Raw genomic sequence first — 20,698 nt, forward strand, 5'->3', positions numbered from 1 at the left:
ATTTGGTTCAGCTATGAATAGAAATGAACTTCAACCAATTCACTGTAACTGTTGAGTTAAAACATATTTGTAAATTGTCCTGAGGCCACTCAAAGAAAAAGATGGACTATCAAATGCCAATAACTAAATAAATAAATAGATAAAATGGCCATGTGCATTACCAGATTAACAGATAGTATGGCAGCCATTATCTCAGTCATGACACTAATCAACAATCATCTACATTCTTCCATCTGGTCTTTTTGGATCAATACTGGAATGAAAAAGACTATCTCAGTAGGTCCACCTGTCAACTTTAGTAAGTCTGATATGTCTTGTCTCCTTCTTTCTGTGCAAAAAGGGTAGGGTCCATATACATTGTAATGGGTATATTGTGTGCTACAACAAGGAAAGTAAATCTTTTCACTAGACAACTTTCACTAGACAACTTTGCACTTGTTGGACTCAATCCACTATTGAGTGACTTCTACTTATTATGTTTCTCAGACTGATCATTGAGAGAGGTGATTTTTACCTAGCAGTCAAAAATAGTGTACCCTGACTCCTGGTCACTGCAAATCAGAAATGGACGGGTTAATGGTGCCCAAATAACTGATGTTGAACCCTTAAATCCACTCCACCCAGAAGTGTAGGAAGCCCAGTATATTCCTTCTTCCTTTTTCCACCCCATCCTCCAAAAAGGATGTCAAATGTTAAAATGAATTGTTTCTATTCAGCAATACAATTCTTCTTTTTTTTCATTTGGTATCCTTAGTAGATTTTCCTAGGCTTAGTGATGTGTATAAATGAATGATGTGTCTGGGTGCAGGAATGCAAAAGTCTGTATACTGGAGATGTGCGTTCATTTGAAACAAATAGTCAAAACATGACAAATGAGCCCAAATTTGTTTCATTTGTGGTCCCCTGAAAAGAATGGAAGGGCTCATGAATAAAACAAATAATCTTTGACTCATTTGTTTAAGTTTCCCATTTATTACTATGGCCAATTCGAGACAGGTTCCTAAGTTACCTTCACCTGTGTATGTATTTAGAACAGAGCCTGCTTGTGTGATATCACTACTTTGTCAAAGCTTTGTCAGAGCTAAGGCAGAACAAGTTGGTAAGAAGACTAACCACAGGACAAATATTGGTGCAGCATCTTTTTAACTAGCCTATAGCTGTTATCTGGATCAAGTGGGGCTGATGTCTTCCCACTAATATGTAAGCATGTGCAAGAAGCTCTGTATTTCCTCTCTAGCTCTTGGCAGAGAAGAACGTACTACTAGAACATCTTACAGAGCTTTAAAAAGCTTTTTCATTTGGCATTGGTAAAGGGTTGCTTCTGCTCTTCTTTATGCTACAATGGTCTTACACACTCACTGTGCAAAAGGAGAGGCAGTACATTGCTGCTGATTCTGATTTTTCATTTTACTGGAGGAGGGTCAAGGTGGGAGAAAATGTGAAGAATAAGATTACAGTTGCAGTACTGCTATGAATTTTTTTGTCTCTGACTGGACACCAGTGAGATGAGAATTGCATACTCAGAGATTGAAAAGAAGAGTCTTACCAAACAGTCTTTTCTGTCTGTTTGCTTAACATTTTTTGTTTGTGGAATTAATCAGCACTAATATACATAGCACAGCACGCAAATATTGTGTATGTGTTCGTTTTTGTGTCCTCCATGCAATAAGTGGTACTACAAGTATTGATATAGTCACAGAATAAATTAATTTGTAATCAAACCTTCAGTAGGATGTACATTTCAACAAATGTCGTCAGAAAAAGAGGAGGAGGGGATGTTGATAGGTTTGGCATCTTTGGAAGGGGCAGCAATAAAAAAGGCAGTCCTGTACCTAAATTGAAGAGAGACTTTTTAGGTCCAGAATGGTAGGAGAGGAAAGTTTATTCTGCATTGTCCTGCTTTCTTCACAGGGGCCGACATAGTGAGGGCAAAGGCTATCGGCGCCATTTTGAATACTGGCAGCCGATGGCCTGGGTGCAGGAGATGGCTCCCAGACCCCCTGCTGGACCACCAGGGAGTTTTGGTAAGTCTTGGGGGGTCAGGAGGGTGGGGGGTTGTTTAAATTGTCTCCTTTAGACGGCTGAATAATTCAGCGAATATTCATTGTATTCGTGGGGAATCGCGATACGTTTCGTTTCCCCATGAATACAATGAATATGGCCCTATACGTTGCGGATTACCAATTCGTAGGGAACGAATCCACACCCCTAGTACATTATTTACCATTTTTAAGAAAAATTCTGAAGAGGGACAAATTAGGCAGCCTTTATCTCCTATTGCCACTTTCAATTTAAATATCTCAGCAATCCTTGAGACCTCAGATAGTGAATTAGTCCAGCCAGCAACTTTATTTGTCTTTTTCCTATTAGAGTCAGATAGGGATTGGACTCTTAAGATGTTTTTCAGACACCATTCAGAGCCTTTCATTAACCTTAACGTGTGAGTGTTCCCAGATTTAGCCACACAAACAGAAAAAGAAGAAGCAATTTCTCTTAGTGAATCCTCAAGTTTTACAATTGGGTGCATTTTCTTATTTTGAAATTCCCATGTAGATGTCTCATAAAATATAATGATGTCTTTTATACTTTTTTCATCCTTCTCAGTTGACTAATTTTCTTATTGATAAAGGGTTAAACATTGAGGGAATTACAGCTTCAAATGCTAATTAACCTCACATGGGTGGTAAATATAGTCCTTTATATAGATTTGCTACCCCTCTGTATGCTAGATTTTTCTTTCTTGTATAAATATTTCCTCTGGAATAGTGCTTGGATCCCTAAGCTCGAGGACTTGGATTTGTATGACATTACAATTAATCTGGTATTTATTTCTAGATACCCTTTGTATAGGATATCTATCTTTGCTTATTATCATATGTCAATTGTTTTCTTTTCAAGATGAATTATTCTAAAATGCAATAAATAAATAAGGAGGGTCCCTATGTCTCTGGTAGAAGGCAGCTCCTGAAACATTTCTGACCTAATCCAAAGGTACCTTAGTATACACAAGAAGAAGAAATACCATAAATTTAAATCTTTTATTGATATACAATAATTACCTATCTAACATTAAAAACTCTCTCTAACATACGTGATCACGCTTCTTTCAAACATTGGGAATCGTCATTTCCGGATGGTGAATCTACATCCGAAATTAGAAATAATTGAATATGTCGATATTGTGATCCTTTGATAGTGAAGCCTTTATTTTGAGAATTCTAACACTAACTGAATGAGTTCGTGATCGAGATGATTGCATAATAATACAGAATTGCGAGATTGACACCGGCTGGTGTTAAAGATTTGATGGGTGGTGATTTTTACATCTGCGTTTGTATCCGCAGATACAAACGCGGGTTGGGATGGGATTTTCTTTTGTCCCCATTTCGTTTTTGGGTCTGGGGAGGGCCATTTCAGACCACTCCCCAGATCTGAAAACTTTTATTGTTCTCTTTCTGTGGGAGAACCCCCCCCCTCCAAAAAAAAAAAATCCCATCCCAACCCTTTAAATTTAATTAACTACAACCCCCCACCCTCTTGACCCCCCCCCCCCCCCACCAAGACCTGCCAAAAGTCCCTGGTGATCCAGCAGGGGTCCGGGAGCGATCTCCTGCACTTGGACCGTCGGCTGCCTGTAATCAAAATGGCGACGACGGCCCTTTGCCCTTACTATGTCACAGAGGCTACCGGTGCCATTGGTCGGCCCCTGTGACATAGTAAGGGCAAAGGGCCATTGGCGCCATTTTGATTACTGGCAGCCGATGGCCCAAATGCAGGAGATCACCGCCGCTGGACCACTAGGGACCTTTGGCAGGTCTTGGGGGGGTCAGGAGGGGGGGGGGGGCGGGGGTTGTAGTTAATTTTTTGTTGTTTTTATATTCGCTCCATAAGATGCATAGACATTTTCCCCCCATTTGTGGAGAAAAAAAAGTGCGCCTCATGGAGCGAAAAATACGGTATATGCTTTTAGAGATGCGGCGACCAGAATTGTACGCAGTATTCAAGGTGTGGTCTCATTGTGTGGCGATACAGAGGCTTTATGACATCCATTGTTTTATTCACCATTCCCTTCCTAATAATTCCTAACATTCTGTTTGCTTTTTTGATCGCCAGAGCACACTGGGCCGACAATTTCAAAGTATTATCCACTATATGATGCCTAGATCCCTTTTCTGGGTGGTAACTCCTAAGATAGAAGCCAACATTGTGGAATTATAGCAAGGATTATTTTTCCCTATATGCATCACCTTGCACTAGTCCAAGTTAAATTTCATCTGCCATTTCAATGCCCAATCTTCCAGTCTTCAAAGTCCTGCTGCAAATCATCACAATCCGCTTGAGATTTAACTACTCTGCATAATTTTGTGTCTTCCACAAATTTGATCACCTCACTCGTTGTACCCCTTTCCAGATTATTTATAAATATATTAAAAATACCTGTCCAACTACAGATACCTGACGCACTGACGATTTAATCCTGCTCTCTGTTTCCTGTCTTTTTTTCAATTAATACTTTATTGAATATTAACATTTACATTAATAATGTCATAAGCAAAAACAAGAGTAACAAGAAAAAATTCCATACAATACAGATATAGATAATTAATATCAACAATTACACCTTGGTTAAAGTCCTCATAATGAATAATTAGGGGAGTACTTACACAGATAATCATTTCTTGAAAGAAAAAAAAACCTAATATGAGAGACATCAATTTTTTATATACCATCTAAGGAAGTCAAGTTATAGATTCTTTGTCTAAAAGAAAAGTCTCAAGATGAGAAGGGTCATAAAAAATAAATTTGTTCTTTGGATATGTAATGCAACACTTACATAGACATTTAAGGAAAAATAATGCTCCTAAGGATAGAACCCTAGGGGTAGATTTTAAAAGGAGCGCGTGTGGCCTACATGTGTGCGCTTCCCGGCGCACACACATGTACGCCCGATTTTATAACTTGCGCGTGCAAGTTTTAAAATCAGGGGTCGGCGCACGCAAGGGGGTGCACAATTGTGCACCTTGCGCGCACCAAGCCATACTGCCTTCCCCCGTTCCCTCCCAGGCCACTCTGAAATTGGAGTGGCCTGGAAGGGAACTTCCCTTCCCCCTAACCTGACCTCCCCCCCCCCCCCCCCCCCAAAAAAAAAGTTTATTTTTCCTTTTGCGCCTGCCTCCGGCCAAGCGCAAGTTGCACGCACCGGCAGCCTGCCAGCACACGATCCTCCCAATAGAGCGGCAATGGCTGCTCTGTTGGAGGGCTCTGGCCCGCCCCCACCCCTTTTTGCAAGTCCTGAGACTTACACGTGTCCCGGGGCTTTACGTGCATCGCCGGGCCTTTTTAAAATCTGGCCCCTAGCTTTTAAGATCAAGAATTGCTTTCTCCTCAATTGGGTACTTTTAGCAATATGAGGAAATATCTGAAGTTTTTTTTTACCACAAAAAAGAATATCCTTATTTGTAAAGTATTTTTGTAGTACTGTTCTTATCTTGTTCACTACAAAAGGTTCCCTAGTAGGAATATCATCAATTGATGCCTCGAGAAAGGAGGTTAAATTAGGGCTATTTCCTTGTATCACATCTAAGTCTTCTTCCTGACCCACAAAACTAATTCTAGACATAGAAATATAATATAACTTAGAAATTAATATTTCTTTACTTGAGGAAATTTGCAGCACTTCTAAATATTTTCTAATTAATTATGCTGCAGATAACGACCTAGTGACAGGAAAATTTGAGACAAAAATTCTTACATCTCATCTCATTTTCTAAATTTTCAAGTTGTTTCTGCACAGCCAGGCTGTCTTTAATAAACAAAGTGTTCACTGACTATAATGAGGCAATTTGAGAGGTTACAGAAGAAGAATTATTTTCTAAATTGTGTAAATGAACTCCATTGTCCTGAAGAGTGTTCTAAGCTTCAGTGGTAAAAGTCCCAATTTGAACCATAGATTGTGTTAAAAGTTTCTCCATGTTGGTGACTGCCCTCCATACGTCAGCAAGAGTAACTTTCTTAACGTCAGGAATCTCTAAATTAGAACATTCTTACGTAGATAGACCTACTATTGGGGGACTTCCAGGCTCTCCACAAGCTACTGTTATGTCACCCATTTGCTTCTTGTCCCCACTACTGGGGATGACAGATTTAAAACATTCAGCAAATTATCTTCGATAGACCCCTGAGTGTGAGGCGATGAGTATAGCTCTGAATAGACCTTGAAGAAAAAGAAAAATCCAGTGTGGGATTCTGGGTATTATGACTCACCTTTCATATAAGGTGTGTGTCAAAGGGTCCTCTTATCATTGAAGAAGTTGAAGCTGAGGTTAATACCTTAATTTTCCTTTTCCTGCCCATGGAACTTTCAAATAGAGCTAATCCACAAGCGTGATGAACATAAGGGGTGTGCCCCTTAGGCAGATTACCAGCAGCTGCGTGCCGTAGCCTCCAGGGCTTTAACTGCACTAGAGTTGTGGTCAGATGACCTCACTAGGGGCGGGGCTTGGGACGATCCATCTGCACACCTGCCACTGCTGATCAGTGTTTTTTAGCAGTCCCTCTGGCCGATTCCTCCAGCAGGAGTCAATCTCTCCAGTGCACTCCCCTGTTTCCTGTCTTTTAACCAACTTGCAATCCACAAAAGGACATCGCCTCTTATCCCGACTTTTTATTTTTCTTAGAAGCCTCTCATGCGGGAGTTTGTCGAACGCCTTCTGAAAATCCAAATATACCACATCTGCCTGTTAAACGTTGTCCACATGTTTATTTACCCCTTCAAAAAAATGTAGGAAATTTGTGAGGCAAGACTTCCCTTGGCTGTGTCCCATCAAACCATGTCTATCTAAATGTTTTATGATATTATTCTTTAGTACAGTTTCCTCAATATTTCCCGGCACTGAAGTCAGGTTCACTGATCTCAAGTTTCCCAGATCACCCCTGGAGCCTTTTTTAAATATCAGGGTTATAATGGCCATCTTCCAATCTTCAGGCGCAATGGATGAATTTAATGATTTGTTACAAATTAATTCAAATAGGTCTTAAATTTAATTTGTTAGCTCTTTCAGAAACCTGGGATATATATACCATCTGGTTCAGGTCATTTACTACTCTTCAGTTTGTCAATCTGGCCTACCACATCTTCCAGGTTCACCATGATTTGGTTCAGTTTACATGAATCATCACCCTTGAAAACCATCTCTGAAATGGGTATCTCCCCAACATCCTCTTCAATCAACACTGAAACAAAGAAATTGTTTTATTTATTTATTTGTTGAGTTTTTATATACAATCATTCGGTAAAGCTATCATAACTGTTTACAAAATTTAAATTGTAACTCTCTTAACAATTGTGGAAAAAGTATAACAATGTGCAAATTAAACAGAGGTTAATCATTTCAAGTCTAGAAAGTATCATTATGTGGGAGGAGGAAGGATTGTTCTGGTTGGAGAGAAGTTATTTTGAGGTTTTTGGATGAAAGTTCGATTGGGAGTTAGGATGTTCAGAAGTACGAAGGTCAGTGTAGAATTTGCGAAACAGCAATGTTTTTAGGTCTTTTTTGAACATTTTGAGGTTGGGTTGGGTTTTCAGATCTTTAGGTAGGGAGGTAATGGAAAAGGCTCTTTCTCTTGTTGTTGTTAGATGTGCATCTCTGATGGGGGGGGGGGGATGTTTAAGCATCCTGAGTTGTTTGAACGTAGGTTTCTTTGAGGATTCTGGGGGGTTATGTTTAAGCCATTTAGTCCTTGATGATCATTGTTTAGAATTTTATGAATGATGGTCATTGATTTGTATTCGATGCGTGCTTTAATTGGGAGCCAATGAAGTGAGATCAATATGGGCGTTATGTGTTCATTTCTTTTTGTTCCTGTCAGAACTCTGACTGCTGAGTTCTGCAGAATCTGGAGCGGTTTGAGGTTTGAATAAGGTATTCCAGTTAGTAAGGAGTTGCAGTAGTCGAAGGTGGAGAAAATGAGTAGTTGTAAGACCGTTCTGAAATCATAAGGGTTAAGAAACGGTTTTAAGTGTCTTAGGGTTAGAAGTCTGTGATATCCTTTTTTAGTTTTATTTGATATGTGGTTCTTAAATGAAAGTTCTTTATCGATGATAATTCCAAGGTTCCTGGTGTGGGTGGTGGGGAGTATAGAGTTCATTTGTTTGTCAAGTAAAGGCAGGGGTGGTGGAGTTGGATTGGGTTTTTTGTCCATGAGTATTATTTCAGTTTTGTTTATGTTGATTATGAGCTTCAGAGAATTTAGGAGATGTTTAATTGAGATAAGTAGAGTCGAAATTTTCTTCTAGGTGTCTTTGATCGAATTTTGGATGGGAATTAGAAGTTGAATGTCGTCGGCGTAGAGGAAGTGGGTGATTCCATTATCTTTTAGTAATTGGCAGATGGGGAGAAGGTATATGTTAAATAGGGTGGCGGATAACGCTGATCCCTGGGGAACTCCAGTGTTGAGGTTGATCTTTTTGGATGGGTTGTTATTAATTAAAACTTGGTTTTTAATTAATTTAATCTTTCCATGATGGCCTTATATTCCCTAAGAGCCCCTTTAACCCCTCAATCATCTAACAGTCCAACTGACTCCCTCAAAGGCTTTATGCTTTGGATATAATTAAAAAGTTTTTACTGTGTGTTTTTGCCACTACAGCCAACTTCTTTTTAAATTTCCTCTTAGACTGTCATATCAATGTCTTTCATTTAACTTGCCAATGCTTATGCTTTACCCTATTTTTTTCTTATGGATCCTTCTTCCAATTTTTGAATGAAGATCTTTTGGCAAAAGTAGCCTCTTTCACCTCACTTTTTAGCTATGCTGGCAAGGGCTACCAAAATGATAAGGGGAATGGAACAACTCCCCTATGAGGAAAGACTAAAGAGGTTAGGACTTTTCAGCTTGGAGAAGAGACGACTGAGGGGGGATATGATAGAGGTGTTTAAAATCATGAGAGGTCTAGAACGGGTAGATGTGAATCGGTTATTTACTCTTTCGGATAGTAGAAAGACTAGGGGGCACTCCATGAAGTTAGCATGTGGCACATTTAAAACTAATCGGAGAAAGTTCTTTTTTACTCAACGCACAATTAAACTCTGGAATTTGTTGCCAGAGGATGTGGTTAGTGCAGTTAGTATAGCTGTGTTTAAAAAAGGATTGGATAAGTTCTTGGAGGAGAAGTCCATTACCTGCTATTAAGTTCACTTAGGGGCGGATTTTAAAAGGCGCGCGAATAGCCTACTTTTGTTTGCGCTCCAGGCGCAAACAAAAGTACGCTGGATTTTAGTAGATACGCGCGGAGCCGCGCGTATCCACTAAAATCCTGGATCGGCGCGCGCAAGGCTATGAATTTTGTATAGCCGGCGTGCGCCGAGCCGCGCAGCCTACCCCGTTCCCTCCAAGGCCGCTCCGAAATCGGAGCGGCCTCGGAGGGAACTTTCCTTTGCCCTCCCCTCACCTTCCCCTCCCTTCCCCTACCTAACCCACCCGCCCGGCCCTGTCTAAACCCCCCCCTTACCTTTGTCGGGGGATTTACGCCTCCCAGAGGGAGGCGTAAATCCCCGCGCGCCAGCGGGCCTCCTGCGCGCCAGCGGGCCTCCTGCGCGCCGGGCCGCGACCTGGGGGCGGGTACGGAGGGCGCGGCCACGCCCCCGGGCCGTAGCCACGCTGCCGACACGCCCCCGAAACGCCGCGACGACCAGGCCCGCCCCCGACACGCCCCGACACGCCCCCCTCCGAGAACCCCGGGACTTACGCGAGTCCCGGGGCTCTGCGCGCGCCGGGAGGCCTATGTAAAATAGGCTTCCCGGCGCGCAGGGCCCTGCTCGCGTAAATCCGCCCGGTTTTGGGCGGATTTACGCGAGCAGGGCTCTGAAAATCCGCCCCTTAGGGAATAGCCACTGCCATTAGCAATGGTTACATGGAATAGACTTAGTTTTTGGGTACTTGCCAGGTTCTTATGGCCTGGATTGGCCACTGTTGGAAACAGGATGCTGGGCTTGATGGACCCTTGGTCTGACCCAGTATGGCATTTTCTTATGTTCTTATGTTCTTATTTGACCTTCTTCCACCTTTCTTAATGCATGGAATGCATCTGGACTGTGCTTATTGGATGTATTTTTTTAACAGTGTTGCTGCACCTTTCAATTTTTTTAACTATTTCTCTCATTTTAAAGTTTACCTTTTGAAAGTTTAGAGCTAGAGCCATGGATTTACATACTGTCCCCGTTCCTGTCATTAATTCAAATTTGATCATGTTATGATCACTATTGCCACAATTACCTCTCTCACCAGATCCTTTAAAAAGGAAATAGAGCAGCTTTTATACTAGAGCAAAGGGGGAAGCTCACAGTCGCTCAGCAGTGCATGATTGGGAGGGAGATATCTTCAAAGGATACTAATGACGCATTAGAATTAGTGCATCCCAACAGTGAGGTTCCATTAATAAGAAAAGTAATCTAGGTGTCTGTAATTAAAAACTCACCTGAGCTAAAAGATTCCAATTTATCCCTATCAATTAGAAAGCAGAATGAAAATACAAACAAAAAACACACTTTGAAATGTTTGTATTCTAATGCCAGAAGTCTAAGAAGTAAGATGGGAGAATTAGAATGTATAGCAGTGAGTGATGACATAGATGTAATTAGCATCTCGGAGATTTATTCTATTTATTTATTTATTTATTTATTTATTGAGTTTTATTTATTGTTTTATATACCAGCATTCATTAAAAAATATCATGTCGGTTTACAAGGTTATGCAAATAACAGTTAAAAATATTTGCAAATCAAAATTAACATTCTAAAATATATAAATACATTTATTTATATACCAACATTCAATCTGAGATATCACATCGGTTTACATTCAGGTACTATAGGTATTTCTCTATCCCCAGAGGACTTACAATCTAGGTTTTGTGCCTGAGGCTATGGGAGGGTAAAGTGACGTGCCCAAGGAGTGACAGTGGGACATTAACCCTAGTCTCCTTGGGTTGTAGCCCACTGCTCTAACCACTAGGCTATTCCTCCTCCCTAGAGGAGGAATAAAACTTCCCTTGGGTAAATCCATCTTGGTTGTGGAATAAAACTTCCCCCCAGCTGTATAAAACCATTAAAATACAGCTAGAAAATAATGGTAAGAAATAGTTATAAACATGAAATCTAAAATTAACTTAAAATATCAAATAATTATACTATTGAAAAACTTGGGAAACAACCAAGTTTTGATTCATTTTTTAAAGGCTTTAATGTCGGATTCCACCCTTCGCTGTGAGGGTAAGGTATTCCATATGTTCGGCCCTGCAATTGACAAAGCTTTTTCGCTTACTGTGTTCAGGTGAGTGGCTTTCAATGAAGGTATTGGAAGGAGACCAGTATTGGTTGATCGGGATGGTGTGTGAAAATGTAGGGCTGTGTTAAGCCACTCAACCTTCTCATTGTACAGTGATTTATGAATTAGAGAAGGTGCCTTGTGCTTAAGTCTGTAACTAATAAGGAGCCAATGCAGGTCTTTCAAAATTGGCGTGATGTGAGCAGATCTTTTTAGAGTTAGCTAATAGTCGTGCTGCCGAATTCTGCAGAAGTTGTAACGGTCTAATCGTAGTGGCGGGGAGGCCCAAGAGAAGTGTGTTACAGTAGTGGATATGGTAGAAGGAGGATAACCAATGGGATAGTGCCTTACAGGGGTACAAATTACATCACAATGACAGAGAGGAACATCTGGGAGGCAAGGTGGCATTTTATATCTGGGATGGCATAAAGTCCAACAGGATAAAGATCCTGCATGAGACTAAATGCACAATTGAATCCCTTGTGTGTTGGGGAAAAGTATAGTTTTAGGAGTATACTACCATATACTTGGCCAAGATGGTGAGACAGACAGTGAAATGATAAGAGAAATTAGGGATGCTAACCAAATTGGTAGTGCAGGAATAATGGGAAATTTCAATTACCCCAGTATTGACTAGGTAAATATAACATCTTGACATACTAAAGAGATAAAGTTCCTAGATGGAATAAATGACAGTTTTATGGAGCAATTGGTTCTGGAACCGATGAGAGAGGGAACAATTTTAGATCTAATTCTTAGTGGAGCACAGGATTTATTGAGAGAGTTAATGGTGGTGGGGCTGCTTGGCAATAATTATAATTTGATCAAATTTGAATTAATGACAGGAAGAGCGACATTAAGTAAATCTATGCCTCTAGCACTAAACTTTCAAAAGGGAAACTTTGATAAAATGAGAAAATTAGGCCTGGATTTATCAAAATGCAGTATCGCATGCGATAGCAAAAGGGGTGTGTTTTATGCTAATATACAATTTATCGCACTTTGTGCTACTTACCTATGCGAAGAGCTAAGTGAGCGCAAATAGCGATAACCTTTTCAGATTTAGTGATAGGTGCCAGACTGTTGTATTTCCTGCATTTAACCACTGGGAAGGGGGAGAGAGAGAGAGAGAGAGAGCGAGCGAACCTAGCCATAATGTCCTCTCCCAAGATAGGTATTTGTATCCCTATGAGAGGCCCACCTAGTAACTCGTGGCGAGGGTTAGGTGTTAGTGTAGGGGGTTAGGGGCCGCTTTGACAGTCAATGTGAGATGTACGAACAGAACAGTGGTCTCTTGTGAAGACTGGATGGCCTTCGGAGTGAGGAAACTCACTCCAAGATGAGATTTGGGCAATGATCTCTCAACCTAGCATGTGATAAGCTCTTAACGCATACGAAAACGCCTTACCGCATTTTGATAAATGTGGGGGTTAGTTAGAAAAAACAGAAAGGAGCAGCTGGAAAGGTAACAATTGTGCAAGAGGCATGGACATTCTTAAAAAATGCCATCCTAGAAGCACAGTCCAGATGTATGTCACACATTAAGAAAGGTGAAAGGAAGGCAAAATGACTACAGCATGGTTAGAAGGTGAGGTGAAAGAGGCTGTTTTAGCCAAAAGATCTTCATTCAAAAATTGAAAGAAGGATCCAATAGGATAAAGCACAAGCTCTGGCAAATTATATGTAAGACATTCATAAGACAGGCTAAGAGAGAATTTGAAAAGAAGTTGACTGTAGACACAAACTCATAGTAAAAACATTTAAAAATATATCTGAAGCAGAAAACATGTGAGGGAGTCAGTTGGACCATTATATGATCGAAGGGTGAAAGGAGCAGAGAAGATAAGGCCATTGCGGAAAGATTAAATGATTTCTTTGCTTTGGTGTTTACTGAAGAGGATGTTGGGGAGGTACCCGTTCTGGAGAAGGTTTTCATGGGTAATGATTCAGATGAACTGAACCAAATCACGGTGAACCTAGAAGAGTAGGTAGGCATGATTGACAAACTGAAGAGTAGTAAATCACCTGGACCAAATGGTATACACCCCAGAGTTCTGAAGGAACTAAAAAATGAAATTTATCTATTAGGTAAAATTTGTAACCTATCATTAAAATCATCCATAGTACCGGAAGACTGGATGGTGGCTAATGTAACCCCAATATTTAAAAAGGGCTCCAGGGGAGATCTGGGAAACTACAGATCAGTTAGCCTGACGTCAGTGCCAGGAAAAACAGTGGAAACTATTCTAAAGATCAAAATTGTAGAGCATATAGAAAGACATGGTTAAATGGAACACAGTCAACATGGATTTACCCAAGGCAAGTCTTGACTCACAAATCTGCTCCACCTTTTTGAAGGGGTTTATAATCATGTAGATATAGGTGAACCGCTGGATGTAGTGTATTTGGATTTTCAGAAGGCATTTGACAAAGTTCATCATGAGAGGCTTCTAGGAAAAGTAAAAAGTCATGGGATAGGAGGCGATGTGCTTTCATGGATTACAAACTGGTTAAAAGACAGGAAACAGAGAGTAGGATTAAATTGTGGAAAAGGGTATACAGTGGAGTGCCTCAAGAATCTGTACTAGGACTTGTGCTTTTCAATATAATTATAAATGATCTGGAAAGGAATACGACAAGTGAGGCAATCAAATTTGCAGATGATACAAAATTATTAAGCGTGGTTAAATCACAAGCGGATTGTGATAAAATGCTGAAGGACTTTGTGTGACTGGAAAATTGGGCTTCCAAATGGCAGATGAAATTTAATGTGGATAAGTGAAAGGTGATGCATATAGGGAAAAATAACCCATGCTATAATTACACAATGTTAGGTTCCATATTAGGAGCTACTGCCCAGGAAAGAGATCTAGGCGTCAGTGCATAATACTTTGAAATCATAGGCTCAGTGTGCTGTGGCAGTCAAAAAAACAAACAGCATGGTAGGAATTATTAGGTTGGGAATGGTAAATAAAACAGAGGATGTCATAATGCCTCTGTATCGCTCCATGGTGAGACCGCACCTTGAATACTGTGTAAAATTCTGCTCACCGCATCTCAAAAAAGATATTGTTGCAATGGAGAACGTACAGTGAAGGGCAAATAAAATGTTCAAGGGGTAGAACTGCTCCCCTATGAGGAAAGACTAAAGTGGTTAGGGCTGTTCAGCTTGGAGAAAAAACGGCTGAGGGGAATATGATAGACGTCTTTAAAATCATGAGAGGTCTAGAACGGGTAAATGTGAATTGGTTATTTACACTTTCAGATAATAGGACTAGGGGACACTCCATGAAGTTAGCATGTAGCACATTGAACAATAATAAAAAATTATTTTTCTCTCAATGCACAATTAAACTCTGGAATTTGTTGCCAGGGGATGTGGTTAGTGCAGTTAGTGTAGCTGTGTTCAAAAAAGGTTTGGATAAGTTCTTGGAGAAGTCCATTACCTGTTATTAATCAAGTTGACTTAGAAAATAGCCACTATTACTAGCATCAGTAATAGTACTTGTAGCCTGGATTGGCCACAGATGGAAACACGATGCTGGGTTTGATGGACCCTTGGTCTGACCCAGTATGGCAATTTCTTATGTTTATTTAATATAAAATATACAAACTTTTTGCTTGCCTTTATGATTACCTATTTAATACAAAACACACAAAACTATTTTACCTGCCTTTCTGACTAATACAAAACACAAAATCTTGTGTTTCTTGCCTGCCTTTCCGACTACCTATATATTACAAAACATACAAGCTTCTGTTTTTTGCCTGCCTTTCTGGCTACCTATTTTATACCAAACACACACAGTTCTGTTTTTTTGCCTGCCTTTCTACCTATTTAATACAAATCACACAAACGTTTGCTTTTTGCCAAAAAGACACACAAACACACTAAATAATATACTCCAATAGTTTATTTCTCTCCAATATTAAGTTTTAAAAATTTCCCCAAGTAGTACTTACCAATTCTTTTCAGTCACCAGCAAGGTGATTCTCTCCTCTCAATGTACCCCTTTTAGATGGGAAGTTGGTCAAATAAAATATGTGGGTTAATTGTACCTAGACACTTAAATGTGTTATATGCTTTAAATGTTAGTGCAGCAATCCATATGATCAAATCTCAGCTGACTATATGGCAGAATCTTCCATTATCCTTAATGGGATGATGTGTCCTTCTCCAAATGGTAATTATGCCAAAATTATTATACATAATTCAAATTCTCCCATTTTGTATCAATACTAGGGACCTAAATTTCTTCCGCTCTTTGTAATTGAACTTGATATGGCATGGGAAGTAGCCACGGATAAGGTTTGATAAGTTACTGAGGAGTAGAAATTTGGGAGGCCTAGATCTACCCAATATTCGGCTATGCAATGTTGCCTGCCCGCTTCATTTCATTTGGGAATGTTTTTTGAATAAATATATTTACAGTTCACTGGGGATTTGACTCATTGGTACATCCTTGCTCTCCTTTGTTTCTCATACATGCCACTACTGGTCTTCCATGCAATGGTCATCAGAGCTTGTCAAAAAGAAATAGAGGTTGTTTGAGGTCATAATGGTAGTGGGTGATAGACAAAACATCTCAAAGTGGTACAAAGTTTGCAAAGAAAGAATTAAAGGTGATTCTTGATGAAGTCAATTCATTGTGGGCTTCCACTCTTAATATCTCTTTATAGGTGGAGGATATTTAAATGTTTTTTTATCTTCTTGCAAACAGATAAGATTGATGTCTATATGAAAGAAATGAGGATTAAAATGTCATACCATTGCTACATTGATAATGTATGTCACTTCAATATGGAATTAGATAGTTCACCTACTTGTAAGAAATGTAGAGTGTGGGGACTTCCTCCACAGATTTTTACTTTTCTCTATAGTATCCACTTTCTGAGAGGAAATTCCCCAATATATTCTGGTACGTACTCGGACAAATGTGCCCAAGATAGGGGTGGTTCTCCTTTTGGGAGATTTGTCAAAAATACCTAACTCAAATGTGTATGCAAAAACAAGTTTATCCTTGTAGCTTTACAAATTGCATGCAAATGTATACTTCTTGGATGACTGGGGGAAGATCCACCTTTTGCTGCATTATGGAAAATAAAAATGATAGACATTTGTAAACCGTTGTGATGTAATTATGAACGACGGTGTATAAAATCTTTTAAATAAATAAATAGAACTCATGCAGTTGGAAGAATGGATATTTGCTAAGTGAAAAATGCATATTACATATATTGATACCTGGTTTATTGGAGAACTATGTGTGAAAAAAGTTTGACTTGTGATACTCGGTGATTTAGTGCTAGATATTATTATCCTTTCATTTGAAAATGGTATTTTGAATATGGGCATTCCCACTAGAAGGGATTGTGAAGGGAGGGGGGGAGTCGAACAAGTGAGTGAGTGAGGGAATGGCTTGTTGGACTGTGTAAAAGACAAGATGATTGTGTAGGTGAGTCTGTAGTATGAGTGGGGGTTTATAGATATTAAATAGTAAATCCATGGCATGTATTTGTTGTATGGTCCTTGATCTATGGGTATTGTTGCTTTACTTTTTTTTTTAGAGATGTTACATTTCTGTTTATGTTAACCTTTTAGACCTTGGAGTTTTTCTCAGAGATTATTACTGCTATTGTATTTCTGATGGTCTTTTTCTGTGCTGTTATGGAATAAAAATGATAATTAAAAAAAAAAACATGCTTAATATTACACCAGATAATTAGCAGCTGTAAAAATATACAAGTAATTTGGCAACTTTTGTGTGTAAGTGTTGGCATTGCCCCAGAATGCCCCCAGACTACCCTTTTTTATGTAAGTATATGTGCACGTGAAAGTGAAACTATGTGCATATTTTTAATTTTTATAAAATATGGAATACACAAGTAGTTGACACTTATGCTTATATATGCTAACTTTTTACTTGTGTAATGTTTTAAAAATTCATCCCTAAATAAGTAATGGAGTTTAAGATAGTATGTGATAAGCATAGAGGATCATTTTTTGAAAAAAGGGAGAAAGCAGAAACACACCTTAGTGGCATATGTTTAAGTGTTTAAAGTGCTATGATCAAAAGATTCAATAATGAGAATTAAAGCTTCCAGAAAGAAGAGCAAAATAGCTAGCGTGAAATGTTAACAGAGATATGAGAACCAAGCAATCAGGTCGATCTGCCAGGCTGAGATGATAGAATCAACTAGCAGTTGTGTCTCTCTGGCAGGCTGCAAATTAGGGATGTGCAGACACATTTTGTTTCTTTTGTTTTTATTTTGTTTCAGGGTTTTTCCATTTTGTTTCTTTGAAATAAAAAAAACAAAACAACAAACAGAAATGAAAGAAAAAAAAGAAGCAAAAAAATATTAAAAGAAACAAAACAATGTTGGCAACCTTGCAGCTGTTGTGTCTCTCCCGCATCCCAAACTTCCTGGACTGTTTCACTAAATTTCCCCCCATGCCAGCCCCCATCCGCCAATTTCCCCTCATCTCATTTCCCTAAATCTTGTTCCTCATGGGACAAGAGTGAGCCCTGGTCAGTCCTGCCCCTACAATTGTAAAAGGCACCAACAGACTGAGGTCAGCAACATTACTGCTTTTTTTTTTTTTTGTAGGGAAGAAACCGATAACGGTGTTGACTTCAGTCTGCTGGCACCAGTTACAATGATAACACTGGTGGAATGGGAGTGACTAAGGATCACTTCACTCCTGGCCCTTAAAAAAGAAGACTTGGGGAAAGATGATCCAGGGAGACGGGGTAGGGGAGATTAAGGGAGAGGTTTGTGGGATTTTTTTTAAATTTTTTTGCATTGGGGTGCCCAAACAAAAAAAATTTTTTTTTTAGTTTTTCTTTCATTTAAGTTTTTTTGAAAAGAAATGAAACATAGTGGGAAATTTTGTTAAGCTTTCTCATTTTGTTTCCCACAAATGCATACCTGTGCCGCAAATACATTCATAATTTGAAGTGCAGGCACTCGCAGAGCCAGGTCTGCCTGGCAGTCTATGTGGGGTGAAACAGAAAGCTAGGGGGTGTCTGGGCAGCAGCTATGCTAGCATTGGCAACTATTAGATTATTACAGAACTTTGTGGTTAGTCAGGGCAATGGAGGTGTGCTCGTTGTAAACTAAGTGTACACTCATTTCCCCCTGAATGGTAAAAGTACAAATGACGAAGAGGACAAAAAATGTCCTGGGTGAGGGGGAAATGTCTCCCAATCTTTTCATGTCTGGAGGCTGGGATATATCCTTGCACTGCAGGCAGGCATAACTGGACAGGCTAGATGGGGTCTTTTTCTGCTATCATCTACCATGTTACCATACAATATCCCCCCCCTCCCCCCTTTGCAGCAATAGATATTTGAGAAAACCCAATATTCAGCTGCTATTTACCTTGTGGAACTTAAAAGACTGTGGGGGTGAATTGACCCCCAAACTAAATTGCATTGGATGATGTCTCCAGGGTTCTTTGTAACATGCCCTCGACCTCCTTTAATATAAAACATGGTCAGGTTGATACAGAGAGTTAATTGTACAGTTTGAAATGTATCTTCATTGTTTGTATCTCAACCCCACTCAGTGTTATAATTGTACAGTGCTCGCCGCTCACCCACACCTTTGCTTTGTGTGTTTTCATGTGTGCTTCAGAGGTTTACAAGTCCGGGAAAGCAGGCTGGCTTCTTTATTCTTATTCCTAAGGATATTTTCAGTTGCACTGCCAGCTTGCTTATTTTTGAAGAGGCATTAAAAAACTAGCGATAAGGCAGGGCCTAGAAGGAGCTGGCTTAGATGTGTTATGGAGGCAGAGAAAATGCCAGGGTGTGTTTGCCTGCCATCAGGAATCTGGCCACCGAGTTCAGTGCACTGGGGTGCAAGGGCCAGTTGAACAGAAATGTTGATTTTTGTGTCTCCCGGAGGCTCCACGGTATGAGTTTGCAGTTTAAGTAGCTTATGATTTACAGTACCAGAGCATTTCCAGAATGCATGTTCAACAAAATGACATGGCAGATAATTGAAATTTATTTGCAATGTTCAAACTACAATAAACACAATTCTCCTTCTCTTTCATTTATAACCACACAGCTAATGCATAACAATCCCCTCTGCAGCTTTTACAAGCAAACTTGAGCTGCTGTGTTGTAATAGCTGGAAAAGTTAATGTAGCTTGAACAAGGTTCCTAATTGTCCCTGTCTCTGTCATATTTGTCTACTTGAATGGTCCTAAATACCACAGCGATTAATTACGACAGAACAGGTATTACAAGATGTTATCATCCTTCCCCAACTGTCTGGGTGAATGGAGAAAGGCAGTAGATTGCTACATCGTTTCATCTTTGCACTACCTGTAAAGCAGTTTAACCAGAAGATTTAATGTGTCAAAGTTAACTGCATTCCCTAGCAGATATTCACATTCTAATTAAAGATTAAGAACGTACTACATTACACTGTGATTTGTCATACATGGCTTGTTAAAGAGGAAACCTACCGGGATTCCCTAACATTTTATAAACATTATTCAGGGCTTTAAATGCGGGTGAAGCTAAAGCTTATTCAGCAGCATTACCGTGTAAAAGGCAGGCGAAAACAAAAACATTAATAATGGGACTCGCAGCAATAGTCCCAGCAGAGGTATTATTTGCTTGTTTGTTTTATCAAACTATTACTGCTTGGTGGTTTTCTGGTAAGATTTACTTTAAACGGTTTATTTTAAAGGTTAAAAATATTCGTAACAGATGCAAAAAATGTGCAAAATGGTTATCCATATCATTCTGGGTGCTTGCTAGTGTGCACGTTTATCTTTGGCTATCTTTCTTCCTATCTGCCTATATACACACAATGATTCTTCTTTAGAGCAAATGGACTTGAACAATATGAATTTCTTTTTTATGAGACCAGTGTTTAATAGGCAATTTTGACTGCTATAGTAAACAGTGTACACCAATTGACTAGTGAGATAACCAAGGTTATTTACTAAGGTTTGTTTTGAGCTTTGTATATAATGTGAAATGTATACATATATCCCCTCTTAGTCTTTGTGTGTGTGTGTGTCTGTGTGTGTGCGTGCATGCGTGTTGTTTTGTATAATATATGGATATATATACCCTATGGTACTGAAAGTGGGTTTTGAACATTTATTTTCCAATGTGAAAGTTTGCAATGTCTGCATTCAGCTAGATAGGTTAGAAAAGAGGATCTTTGCGTTTAAAGGAAAGAAAGAAGACATCATTCAGGTATTCATGTGTTTGGAACAAATAGGTAAAACACAACAAATGAGTCCATATTTGTTTCAGTTGTGGTGCTCCAAAATGAATGGTGAGGTTCCACAAATGAAACTAAAATATGTGTCTCATTTGTTTAGGTTTCCCATTGCAATCTATGACCC

Source organism: Rhinatrema bivittatum, chromosome 5 (genome assembly GCF_901001135.1).
Source record: "Rhinatrema bivittatum chromosome 5, aRhiBiv1.1, whole genome shotgun sequence".
Lineage (NCBI taxonomy): Eukaryota > Metazoa > Chordata > Amphibia > Gymnophiona > Rhinatrematidae > Rhinatrema > Rhinatrema bivittatum.